The sequence below is a fragment of the Hylobates moloch genome, unplaced genomic scaffold, assembly GCF_009828535.3.
Source record: "Hylobates moloch isolate HMO894 unplaced genomic scaffold, HMol_V3 SCAFFOLD_10, whole genome shotgun sequence".
NCBI classification, from domain to species: Eukaryota; Metazoa; Chordata; class Mammalia; order Primates; family Hylobatidae; genus Hylobates; species Hylobates moloch.
Genome location: NW_026652285.1, coordinates 29,496,676 through 29,510,541, shown reverse-complemented (window position 1 = coordinate 29,510,541; position 13,866 = coordinate 29,496,676). Strand labels below are relative to the sequence as shown.

Sequence of the window (13,866 nt, the reverse complement as noted above, 5' to 3'; positions counted from 1 at the left end):
AATGAAAGGAATTAAAAGAGAGTGAGAGAGAGAGAGAGAGAGAATACCATTTAAAAGTCTGGTGCGTGTATTTAAAGTTCCAGAAAGGCAAGAGAAGGAGAATGGATCAAAACCAGGATTTGAAGAGAATATGGTTTAGAACTTTCTAAAACTGATGGAAAACATTAGTCCATAAATTGTAGAAATGATATGAACCCTGAGCAGGAGAAATACCAAAGAACTCTACATATATAGGCATTATTGTTAAATTGCTGAAAACCAAAAACGAGAAAAATCTTAAGAGGAGCTAGAGAGCAAAGGAAAATTACCTTCAAATAAGCAACAACTAGCTAGTAGCTGTCTTCTCAGTAGAAATGATGGAAACAGAAAGTCAATCAAAGGCCATTTTAAAGAGCTGAAAGAAAATAACTGTCAACTTAGAATTTTATATCCAGTAAATGGATGAATGATCATAGAAATATATAATGGAATACAAGGCAGTAATGAAAATAAATAGCCTACAGCTATACACAGTTGTGAATCTCACAAATAAATTATTGAGCAAAAGAAACCAGATTTTAAAAAGAGCACATACTGTGTGATTCCATTTATAGAGAGCTTACCTAAAGTATAGTGTTTAACACTGCATGCTTGGGTGGTAAAATTATAAAGGAAAATGAATTATTACCATAAAAATCAGATTGTAGTTACCTATGGGGAAAGGTCAGGGAGGAGTGCTTGGGAGGGGTTGTGAGGAGGTGCTCCCAGGATGCTAGCAGTGTTCTGTTTCTTATGATTACGTAGGTGTTCATTTTGTGACAGTTAATTGAGGCATATATTCACATTTTGTAACTTTTCTCTATGCGCGATGTATTTTGCAATAAAAAGTTTTAACAAATTTTAACAGCATTCACTGAGTAAAACAATAATGATATGGATACTTTTAAAGGACAGAACTAAAATATGGAAAAAAAAGTTTGGGAAGTAGATTAAATTCATGTAAGCTCCTTGTATTATTGGGGAAGATGATAGGGAGTTCAAGACCAGCCTGGTCAACATGGTGAAACCCCATCTCTACTAAAAAAATACAAAAATTAGTTGGGCTTGGTGGTGCACACCTGTAATCCTAGCTACTCAGGAGGCTGAGGCAGGGGAATTGCTTGCACCTGGGAGGCGGAGGTTGCAGTGAGCCAAGATCGTGCCACTGGATTCCAGCCTGGGTAACAAAAGTGAAACTCCGTGTCAAAAAAAAAAAAAAAGAAGATAATAATGTTAGTTAACGTAACTTTAAGTCAAATGTGCATGTGAAAGTTGTACATTGTGCCCAAACTTTTCCAAAGCATAGGGAGGAGCTGGGAAAGAAACAATGGAAACTCAAATACTTTAGAAGGCAAGAAAGAAATAACAAGACTCAAAGACAACGTGATGATACTAAAAAGGTAATTTTAAAAACAATTTGATTTATAGCAGAAATCAGAATGTAAAGTGCTTAGGATTCAATCTAACAGGAAATGTGCAAGACCTTTAAGGAGAAAATTCTAAACATTTTTGAAAATCTTTTTTTAAGCAGCTAATAAATGGTAAGATATAACATGTTCATGTATGGGAGAACTGACAATGTCATAAAAATGACAGTTCCACCCATCTTGGTCTGTAAGTTGAGTGTATTTCCAGTGAAGTCTAATAGGAATTTTTTAACATTTGACAACTTGATTCAATTTTGTTTTTTGAGGCTTGAAGAGTTATGAGAATTTTGAAGAATAATGAAGATTTACTTTTATCACATATCAAGACTTACTAGAAAGCAATAGTAATTGAAACTGTTATATATTCATGCAAAAACAGACCAAGGAAACAATAGAACACAGGAAGGAAGAGCCTGCTCTATGACAAGTGATGATACAGATCAGAGGGGAATGATAGGCTGGCTGTGCCATAAACGGAGCTGAGATAATTGACTACCTGTTTGGAAAAAGATAAAATGCAATTCCTACCTCACAGCACACAAAATTGCAAATGGATTTACAAAAAAACAAAAACATAAAAAAAGCCTACTAAAACTTATAGGAGAAAAACTTATTTAGAAGAAAAATAGGCAAAAATGTTTTAAGATTTGAGGCTAGGGAAGAATTGATACAGAAAGTAAATCCATTAGAACTGTTAATTTGGCTACATTAATATAAAGAAAATTCTGTATGACAAATTACACTGAATACAAATGTCTCAAACTGGGAGAAGATATTTGCAATGTATATAATCTACAAAGAATTGGCATCCTCTATAATAAATTCTCTATAAAAAGTTTTGTATAATAAGAAAAATACAAACACCACAATTTTAAAAAACTGTCGAAGGATTTAACACATAGTTCTCAGAGAAAGAACCCAATTGAAGAAAAGCAAATGAAAAGATATTCAGGAAAATGTATAATAAAAGAGGGATTATTTCTTAAACAACCTGGCAAAATTTACAACAGCTGGTAAAACCAAGACTTTGTAGGGTTATGGAGAAACAGGGTCTGATATACATTGCTAGTTGGAGTATAAACTAGAAGAATATACCAAGTGGGTAGTATCTTGCAAATAAATTTGACATCTTAGAAAAATGAAGATTCACAAACCCCATGAGTTCTACTTCAAGACCACTACCTATGATAAACAACATGACATGTACCAGGATGTTGATTGCCATGCTATTTGTAATAGAGGGAAAAGAAACATCATTACTCTTCCTTAGTAGGAAATGGAATAGCATACAGATATTAAAATGAATATGCTGAGCACAGTGGCCCACGCCTGTAATCCCAGCACTTCAGGATGCCGAGGCAGAGGATCATTTGAGCCCAGGAGTTGAAGACCATCCTGGGCAACATAGTGAGACCCCACCTCTACAAAAGTGAAAAATTAGCCAGGCATGGTGGCACACACCTGTGGTTCCAGCCACTTAGGAGGCTGAGGTGGGAAGGTCACTTGAGCCGGGGAGGTCAAGGCTGCAGTGAGCTGTGACAGTGCCACTGCACTCCAGCTTGGGCAACAGAATGAGACCCTGTCCCCAAAAAATAAAATGAATAATAGATTTACATAGATCGACATGAATAACACTCAGAAATATAACATCTCATCTTTAAAAAAAAAATCTAGTAAGCTCTACCGAATTAATCTATCCTGCCATTTCCTGCCTTTTAAAATTTTTGTCGAGGGTAAAATAATATTAAATATTCCCTTTATAGCAATCCTCTTAGTGCTTTAAGTCTGCTTGTTGGGTCCTTGTTTCAATTTTATACAAGGTCGTTTCCTTTCCTGCTTTCCAGCATTTCATTAAGTTCTTGTTCAGGTCTCCAGCTAGATCAGTCTCATTGGTTCTAGCAGGTGTGGGTCTTGGTGGGTTGGTGCAAGGCCAGTCACTATTTCAGCTCTTCAGAAAGTCCCGGAACCAGTCAGTTTTGCAGTTCATTCCTAATACTAAGATTGTTTCTGCTTCACTTATCTTTTTAACCCTCGGTGTACCAAGAAAAACAGTCATCACCATTTACTATCTAGGTTGAATAAACTCCGTTTAAAAAATTATTTTAGATTATTTTCCAAATAATTTACAAAACACAAGAATAAAGAGATAAAAAAACTATTACAAATTAAATAAGAACTTAAATATATAAATAAAATTTTTATGCCATGTTTTCCTGGTCTTGAGGTGTTTTGGATTTTGGTTTTTGGAATATTTGCATATACATTAAGATATCTTGGCGTTGGGACTCTGGTCTAAACATGAAATCCATTTATGTTTTGTATATACCTTGTACACACAGCCTGAAGGTAATTCTGTACAATATTTTAAATAATTTTGTTACTGAAACAAAGTCTGTGTACATTGAATTATCAGAAAGCTAAGGCGTCACTATCTCAGCCACTAGATGTGGATGGTCTGCGGTTGGTTGGCATCACCATTGTTTCTGATTGTAAATTTATATGCCTGATAAATAATCGTTTTCATACATGTATTGAGACACAAGTACTTAACGGTAAAAAATATGACACACCATTAATACAGTGAAAAAATAGTGAGTTTAGGGTAACTAAGCAGCACAGTGGCATCACCAGAATACCTGGATAAGCTGTTAAACAACAGCAACACCAAACAGCAGCAGTTTCAGTCACCACCTACAATGTTGTGGGGGGCTTTTGGTTTGGTTTGGTTTTTTGAGGTGGGGTCTCACTCCATTGCCTAGGCTGGAATGCAGTGGCACCATCATGGCTCACCGCAGCCTCAACCTCCTGGGCTCAAGCCGTCCTCCTACCTCAGCCTCCCGAATAGCTGGGACTACAGGTGTGCACCACCATACCTGGCTAATTTTAGAAATCTTTTTGTAGAGACAAGGTCTCCCTAGGTTGCCCAGGCTGGTCTCAAACTCCTGGGCTCAAGCGATCCTCCTGCCTCAGCCTCCCAAAGTGCTGAAATGACAGGTGTGGGCTACCATGCCCAGCTGATGTTGTGTTTTGATTAAAAGATTATCATACGGTAACCCCCTGTGTGTGGTCCACCTTTCAGATTTTGGAACATTTTGGATTTTGAATTTTTGAATTAGGGATACTCAACTCCTCCAAATGGGCAGGAGCCTCTGAATGCAACTAACTGTTCATCAGCTGTCCTGCATCAACTTGCAAATACTGATTCTAAGTTTCAAATACATCTTTGTTGGCTTCTAAATTGTTATTACTTCTGGTTCTTCTTGCACTTACAGCATCAAAACATAATGCTTTAAGAATTTTTTTGAGATCTTTGGCTCCTAATTTTGTTGAAGAGAGGATGACCATTATATGTTCCACAGTTGCAAAACATTTTTATTTTTAGATTTGTAGATACCTTTCAGAATGATCAATTCTGTTTTTTATGGTCAATCCAATTTTTTAATGTCTACTTCATCTATTTCTTCTGGCTATCTCTCTGTAATGCCTGCCTTCAGCATCTGTCTACTTTTAAACTATATCAAGAAAATTTGGTGCACAAATGAAATAAAAGATAAAAGAATACTGTCATGTGTCCTTTTAGCAAAATGAGATGGCCTCATTTCTTGTCACAAAATATTCCACAAAGAAGACTTTCTATTGAATAAGTAACTGAATGAAAATGCTTTGTCCTTAGATTAAAAGTATATTATTCACTCATTGATTCTTGAGTTTGAGAAAATGTATGTAGGGTATCATCATCTGAAGGCACATAGACTGAGATTTTACTTATAATCGTCAATTTCAGCATCTTTATTAGAGTCCTAAATGCTGCTATCTTATTCTTTGTGTTCAACTTCTGACTCATCTAATAATTCGAAAACAGTTTCCTCAGATTTTCTTCGTCATTCTGGCCAGAGAACTTACAAATGTTAATGCTTAATCATATTCAATAAAATGTAGAATCAGGTCACAAAAGATGTTAGCTCCAGACTTCTTTTATGCCTTCTTGAAAGATAACACATACCTTGCACAACACAGTAAGAAAACTGAAGAATGATATCATAGTGATACTTGTTTCACTGTTGTGTCATTCTTCTAAGTAATTTAGTCATTTTTTATTATACTTTAAGTTCTGGGATACATGTGCAGAACTTGCAGTTTTGTTACATAGGTATACATGTGCCATGGTGATTGGCTGCACCCATCAACCCGTCATCTACATTAGATATTTCTCCTAATGCTATCCCTCCCCTAGCCCCCCACCCCCTGACAGGCCCCAGTGTATGATGTTCCCCTCCCTGTGATCATGTGTTCTCATTGTTCATTTCCCACTTATGAATGAGAACATGTGGTGTTTGGTTTTCTGTTCCTGTGTTGGTTTGCTGAGAATGATGGTTTCCAGCTTCATCCATGTCCCTGCCAAGGACATGAACTCATCCGTTTTTATGGCTGCATAGTATTCCATGGTGTATATGTGCCACATTTTCCTTATCTAGTCTATCATTGATGGGCATTTGGGTTGGTTCCAAGTCTTTGCTATTGTGAACAGTGCCTCAATAAACATGTGTGCATGTGTCTTTATAGTAGAATGATTGTAATGGGATTGCTGGGTCAAATGGTATTTCTGGTTCTGGATCCTTCAGGAATCACCACACTGTCGAAACAGCATGGTACTGGTACCAAAACAGATATATAGACTAAGGGAACAGAACAGAGGCCTCAGAAATAATGCCACACATCGACAACCATCTGATCTTTGACAAACCTGACAAAAACAAGCAATGGGGAAAGGATTCCCTATTTAATAAATGGTGTTGGGAAAACTGGCTAGCCATATGCAGAAAACTGAAACCAGACCCCTTCCTTACACCTTATACAAAAATTAACTCAAGATGGATTAAAGACTTAAATGTAAGACCTAAAACCATAAAAATCCTAAAAGAAAACCTAGGCAATACCATTCAGGACATAGGCATGGGCAAAGACTTCTTCTATTTTCTTATTTTAATCCTTTTTAAGCATAGTTGAGAATAATTGATTAGTAATGATGTAATTTCTAGTATGATGAAATAGCATAATATGTCTTAGATTTATAAAAAGATCTAGTAGATCCAAATGGCAATTGTAAGATAGAATTTTATTCTATTTTTTTAAATGTGGGGTTTTTTTTGTTTTATTTTGTTTGTTTGCTCTTTGGAAGACTTATAAAAAGGAAAAAAGTCATGAGATATCAATTTTTATAAATAGTACTACTTAAAACAGAAACTCAGAAACTGAGGTTGGGTCTAACGGAGCCTAATGAGATACTGAGGATTAAACACTAGGCAGAAGTGAGTTAAAATGCCATATGAAGAAGCATTTTATAACATCTCAGTTGTGATAGTTACCACATGGCTACATAGGTAACTTTGGTGCTGTTTTTAAAGTTGCAAGCAATTTAAATATTAAACTACTGATGATAAAATTGAGTTAGCAAAGAATTTCTAGTTTTATATTAATTATAGCCAGCCTTTTCAGTTATACCTTTCTCACATCCAGAAATGGCTTAATGTACTCAGCTAATGACCCCAATGCAAGATATATGTGTGTTACATAATAAAGAAAAACATCACCTCTGTAATTTTGGACAGTCCACATTGACGGAGATGAACACTTGCATATAGGTCAAACTAGTTAAATACAGAACAGCCGCTTTTGAAAGCTGTTGCCAGGGCTCAACAGCGTCAGCTCTATTTCTATGGAGAAAGACTTTACAGATGTTAAAAAGAGAGCTAGAAGCCAATGAATGGAAGAGGATTGTGTTGTGGAAATTTAATTTTTTTGGTAAAGGGTTTATTGATGAATCAGCTGTTTTAGTCTGTGAACATTAATCTTGACATCTTCTTTACCCAATTCTCAATTTCTTGTAATAAGATCTTGCTTTTATTTAAGAAACACACAATGTAAAATTTGATGTTATTGTACTGACTAGGTGGGGGAAGCGACCTGATGACAGGTAACAAGATTAGTAAGGTTCTGAAAAGGTCAGAATTGTACTGAATTATGTTTAGAACAGATTGCCCCTGTGATCATTTAATCAAACAGTGTTCGTATTGTCTTTGTCCCTGTCCACATACGTCATTTTTGAGGTTGGGCTGAGAAGGAAATCATGATTCCATCAACAACATAAGGCACATTGACAGTAAAACTCGTATATTATAGCAGCTTTTTGTTTCATGCTGTATTGGGCAGACAACCTTGAAGAAAAAAAAAACTTTTAAAAATAATGTAGAATCTCACAGTTTTTCAGTCACAAACAGAAGTATCCTTGTTGTCACTGAAGATGACAAGAATTAATATCCTGCTGTATAGAAGTACTTTGGCAAAGTTAAGGTTGTAGTTCCAATTCCTCATTTCCAATTTTTTCTCCAGATGGAAAGATGAACAGTTTTTGGTATTGAATTTTTTTTAGGAAGCAAGTTATTTATCATTAGATACCTATTCAGTAAATGCAATGATACAGAAAAATGAAGTTTTTTTCCCTCAGATTTGAAATTAGGTTTTAAAATATGGAGGGAGAACAATTTGTAAGTAATGTTCAGGAACAAAAATAAAACCTAGTGAAACTTTAGAAACTTTAATGGATATCTGTCATCCTACATACAATTGCATTAAAGAATAGAATTTATTATTATTTTATCTGGTTTATTATGCAGTAAAATGAATTTTTCTCTTTTTGTGTGTAGTTTTATGAAATTTCATACATGTATAGATTCATGGAACCACTGTAAAAATCAGGATATAGAACATTTGCATCACCCCCAAAAATTCCTTCATGCTGTCCCTTACTGGTCACCATCTCATTTTAGTAACCCTGGTAACTACCAATGTGTTCTCCATCCCTGTAGTTTTATCTTTTCAAGAATGTCATATAAATGTCATACACTATGTAACCTTTTGGGACTGGCTGTCTTCAGCATAATGCCTTTGAGATTCATCCAAGTCGTTGCATGTGTCAAACATCCCTTTTTATTGTTGAATAGTATTTAATTGTGTGGGTGTACTATCATTTGTTTATCTGTTGACCCACTGAAGGCCAACTGGGTTGTTTTCTAGTTTGGGGCAATTATGAGCAGAGCTGCTATAAACCAAGTAGTGGAATTTTTAGGTCATATAGCATTTTATCTATTTTTTATTTAAAAATACTTTATATATTCAGGGTTTGTTTCTGACCCAGTTGAATTTCCTTCAGGTCATTTTTGGAACTCTCTTCCTATGTCTGATGTAACATTTCATCTTTCATCTTTGTCATTTTTTTATTCCCCCTTTTCTTCAGATTATTATAGGTATAGTCCAGTATTGTAGCCCAGAATCTGTCCTGCTTTTGTATTACTCCAGCTTAATTATATGATCCATCTTCTTACGGTATCTACGGCTTGCTACAAGACTATTCTTTACTATTTGCAAAAGACGTTCAGATGTGTCTTGCTATCCTCTTTTATTCAGTTGCGTATATCTTGTTCTCTGGAGGCCTTTCCAAATAGATGTCTTGGTAACTCTTTAATCTTATCATGCTAGAAACAAACAAACAAAAAAATTCCCTTGCATCTTTTCCCTTCTGCAGCTTCCTTATCATACTGCAGGGTAATTTCTTTTCTTCACTGTCACAATTCCACCCCACATGCAAGCAGTAATCAAATCTAGCATTTGCTGTTTGGTCATCACCACTTCTGTCACCAAAATTCTCATTCTGTTTAGATTCTGCTTGCCTCATTTATGTACCATTGTTTGTTTCTCACTGACCTTCCAAGTGCATACTTCTTTTCATCCTAAAGCCAAGAATAAAATCATTTTATATAAAGAGCATTCTGCTTTTGCAGTTCATTTACTGATGTCCTCTGTTTCAGTAGGAAGTCCTAATTCTAGATTCAGTCTGTCATGATAGTACTGTTAACTTATGCTTTTCACATTAGGTAAATTTTATTATCCCTTTTATAGGACCTTGACTGCCTCTGGGCCTTCTGTTCAGGTGAACTCGCATGCTTCTAAGTTCTTAGCAATTAGACCCTCTCTTTCCCCTTTTATATGTCTTTGTTTTGGTACAGCTTCTCATACCCAAAAGCAGGTATACCTGTTAGTAAGGAGGATACAAGTTGTATTTGTAGGTGATATTACTGCCTACCTAGGAAATTCAAAACAGTCAGATTTTTTTAAAAACTTAGATATTATAAATAAGAGAGTAAAGTAGCCATATATAAAATAAATATATAAAAATATATTTCCTTCATACTTCCATACTGTTTCTGAAATATAATAGAAAAATCCCATCACCATTGCAACCAAAAAACATAGCTAGGAATCTTTATGAAGGAATGAAGGAATTTAAACAACAAAAACTATAAAACTTTATTGGGAAGCTGGGCCCAATGGCTCACACCTGTAATCCTAGCACTTTGGGAAGCCAAGGTGGGAGGATCACTTAAGTCCAGAAGTTCAAGACCAGCCTGGGCAACATAGTGAGACCTTATCTCTAAAAATAAAAATGAAAATCAATTTTAAAACTTTACTGAGAGACATAAAAGTGTTGAATAATTGGAGAGGCATTGTTCTTCTAAAAAACCAAATATGCTATACAGATTTTAGTATTTCCTAAACTTAGATATTTAACCTAATTTCACTCAGAGCTTAGGTTTTTGTCTGTTTCTTTTTTTATTGGAGGTTATTCCCCCTCATAAGAATGATTCTCATGTTCATTTGGAAATACACATGATTGGAAATAGCCAAGATATGAAAAAGAAGGATGTATAGAGGAGAAGAGCTTCTTCAATATACTACTGTAAAGTTACAGAGATAAAAACATGTATGAATCCATTGAGCAGAGTAGACAGGCTGGTAATAATCTAGCATACATCAAAGTCCAAACTCTGGTAGAGATGACAGCTCAGTCAACAAAGAAAGGAGGGATAATTTAGGGAACAATGCTGGGTTGGTTATTTGAAGAAGAATTAGTTGGCTTCTCACTTTACTTGTACCATACACAAAAATAAAACACCAGATAAAGAATTATATGTAAAGCAAAAATTTAAGAGAAGAAAATACGTGACCATCAGTGTCTGTAATGGGGAACAATTTTAAGGATAAAACTAATGAAAATATCATAAAAATAAAAATTGATGCTGGCTGTTTAGTAGAAACAGAAAACCCCTTCCACTTATCGAAAATATACCATAAATAGGCTGGGCACAGTGGCTCTCGCCTGTAATCAGCATTTTGGGAGGCCGAGGTGGGCAGATACCTGAGGTCTGGAGTTCGAGACCAGCCTGGCCAACGTGGTGAAACCCTGTCTCTACTAAAAATACAAAATTAGCCAGACTTGGTGGTGCACGTCCGTAATCCCAGATGTGGGAGGCTGAGGCACGAGAATCGCTTGAACCTGGGAGGCAGAGGTTGCAGTGAGCAGAGATTATACCACTGCACTCCAGCCTGGACGACAGAGCGAAACTCCATCTCAAAAAAATATATATACTTATATATATGCACACACGCCATAAAGAAAAGACAAATGGCAAACTAGAATAAAGTAGTTACAAGTATAATAATGGCCCTAATGTATAAATCATTTTTTAATAAATCAATAGGAAAAGCTCTTGAATTTCAACAGAAAAGGGTATAGAAGACATATCAAATACTAATAAAATTACCAATGGTAAAAACATGATTTTTTAACAGCACCAGCCTCTTCAGTAATTAGATAAATGTGATTTAAAAACAACAGAAAGATACCATTGTCCATCTATCAAATTGAGAATTACTTTTAAAGTGTTTCTGATATTCATTACTTATGGGAATATACCAAGATAGGCACTATCAGGTACTGTGCTGGGATTATAGATTGATAAAACCTTTCTGGAAAAGTGTTTCTACTTTTCAAGTGTTCCTATTTCAAGGGCCTTAAAATACTTAACACACCTTTTAACCTAACAATTTGCCTTTAGCAAGTAATCATCTATATTGTCAAGCGTTTAAGTATAAAAATGTTCATTGTAGGCTGGGTACAGTGGCTCACATTTGTAATCCCAGCACTTTGGGAGGTTGAGGCAGGAGGATCACTTGAGTCCTGGAGTTCAAGACCAGCCTGAGCAACGTGACAAAACCCCATCTCTACAAAAAAAATAAAATATTTGCCAGGCGTGGTAGCACGCATCTGTAGTCCCAGCCACTCGGGAGGCTGAGGTGGGGGATTGCTTGAGCCTAGCAGTTTGAGGCTGCAGTGAGCTTTGATCGTACCACTGCACTCCAGCCTGGGCAACAGAGTGAGATCTTGTCTCTACAAAGAATGAAAAAAGAAAATGTTTATTGCAGCAACATATATAATACTAAAAACTTAGAAATAATTAAATATCTAACAGTAAGGAATTAATATGGAGTAGGAGAGTTAAACTGTGAAACCATTCATATGATTAAATATTATAGAGCTATTAAAAATCATATCGTCAGCTGGGCGCAGTGGCTCACTCCTGTAATCCCAGCACTTTGGGAGGCCAAGGCAGGTGGATCACAAGGTCAGGAGATCGAGACCATCCTAGCTAACACGGTGAAACCCCATCTCTAATAAAAAAAATACAAAAAAAAAAATTAGCCGGGCGTGGTGGTGGGCACCTGTAGTCCCAGCTACTCAGGAGGCTGAGGCAGGAGAATGGTGTGAACCCAGGAGGCAGAGCTTGCAGTGAGCCGAGATCACACCACTGCATTCCAGCCTGGGCAACAGAGTGAGACTCTGTCTCAACAACAAAAAAATATATATATATATGTATTGTATAGGGATGGGAAAGGGTTTAAAATAATACCTGGACTGAAAAACAGGATGCAAGGTATTACATAGCTCCATTTTGGCTGAGTTTGAGATGATTGTGATTTCTTTATTTTTTGCTGTTTTCCCACATTTTTTATGATTATATATTTTGCAATTGGAAGCAAAAATAACCATTGAAAATCGTTTTCAAAGAATAATATTCAAGAGAATACAAGGTACAGTAAGTTCTTAATATTTAGTTAAAATATAGAAATCTGTGGACCATTAACAGCACTTATCTTTAGATGATGTAATGATGTTTTATAGATGGGTCTTTATTGATGGGATGTCATTATGTTGCCCAGGCTGGTGTTGAACTCCTGGCCTGAAGCGATCTTCCCACGTCTGCCTTCCAAGTAGCTGGGATTATAGGCACAAGCCATGGCAAATGCAGTATATTTTAATTTATTTTTTAGTGATGGGATCTCACTGTGTCACCCAGGCTGGACTCCAACTCCTGGGCTCAAGCAATGCTCCAGCCTCAGCCTCCAGAGTAGCTGGACTATAGGCACATACCACTCTGCCCAGCTTTATTTTTAAACTTTATTTCTATTTGTTTTACAACTTTTGCTCTGCTAACAAATCTACTACTCTTATAAAAAGTTAAAAAAACATTCTCTTACTAAAACAAAGATTAGGCTGGGCATGGTGGCTCACGCCTGTAATCCCAGCACTTTGGGAGGCTGAGCTGAGTGGATCACCTGAGGTCAGGAGTTCGAGACCAGCCTGGCAAACATGGTGAAACCCCGTCTCTACTAAAAATGCAAAAATTAGCCAGGAGTGGTGGCACATGCCTGTAATCCCAGCTACTCAGGAAGCTGAGACAGGAGAATCACTTGAACCCGGGAGGCAGAGGTTGCAGTGAGCTGAGATTGCGTCATTGCACTCTAGCCTGGGCGGCAGAGCGAGACGTCATCTCAAATAAACAAACAAAAATAAAAGAACGATTATATCCTTATCAGAGATTTAATGGATACTAACCACATTTAATCTTCAGTCTCATTATGCTCATTTAATTTTTATTGTCCACATGTTGTCATATTTAGGTTATGTTCATTTTTTACCAGTTTTGTTAATCCCGAGTGTTTTTGTTTGTTTTTGAGACGGAGTCTCACTCTGTCGCCCAGGCTGGAGTGCAGTGGTGCAGTCTCGGCTCACTGCATTCTCTGCTTCCTGGTTTCATGTGATTTTCCTGCCTCAGCCTCCAGAGTAGCCGGGATTACAGGCACCTGCTACCACACCCAGCTAATTTTTGTATTTTTAGTAGAGATAGGGTTTCACCATGTTGGCCAGGCTAGTCTCGAACTCCTGACCTCAGTTGATCCATCTTCCTCTGCCTCCCAAAGTGCTGGGATTACAGGCAGGAGCCACCACGCCCGGCCATGTTTTTTGTTTATAAAGGAAAAAGAAAATTTCCAGAGCGCACTTTACTCCCTGATAGGAGACTAGATTCCTTAAATATAATTTTTAGAAGGTACGTGTTAAATTAACCTAATGAATTAGTAGCATTCAGAAGTGTTTGTATCTGTTAAAGGTTCAAAATGTACAAACTAATTTCTTTTAATGGTGATTGTATTTCTAGTAAACTAAGGCAGAAATCATTACGCAGAA

General features: G+C 36.5%; 1 protein-coding gene across 3 annotated transcripts in view; it reads left to right on the top strand.

Moving 5' to 3' along the window:
• Positions 1–13,866, top strand: part of NSF (N-ethylmaleimide sensitive factor, vesicle fusing ATPase) — a 166,303-nt gene that overhangs the window by 86,635 nt on the left and 65,802 nt on the right. The window lies entirely within an intron of this gene.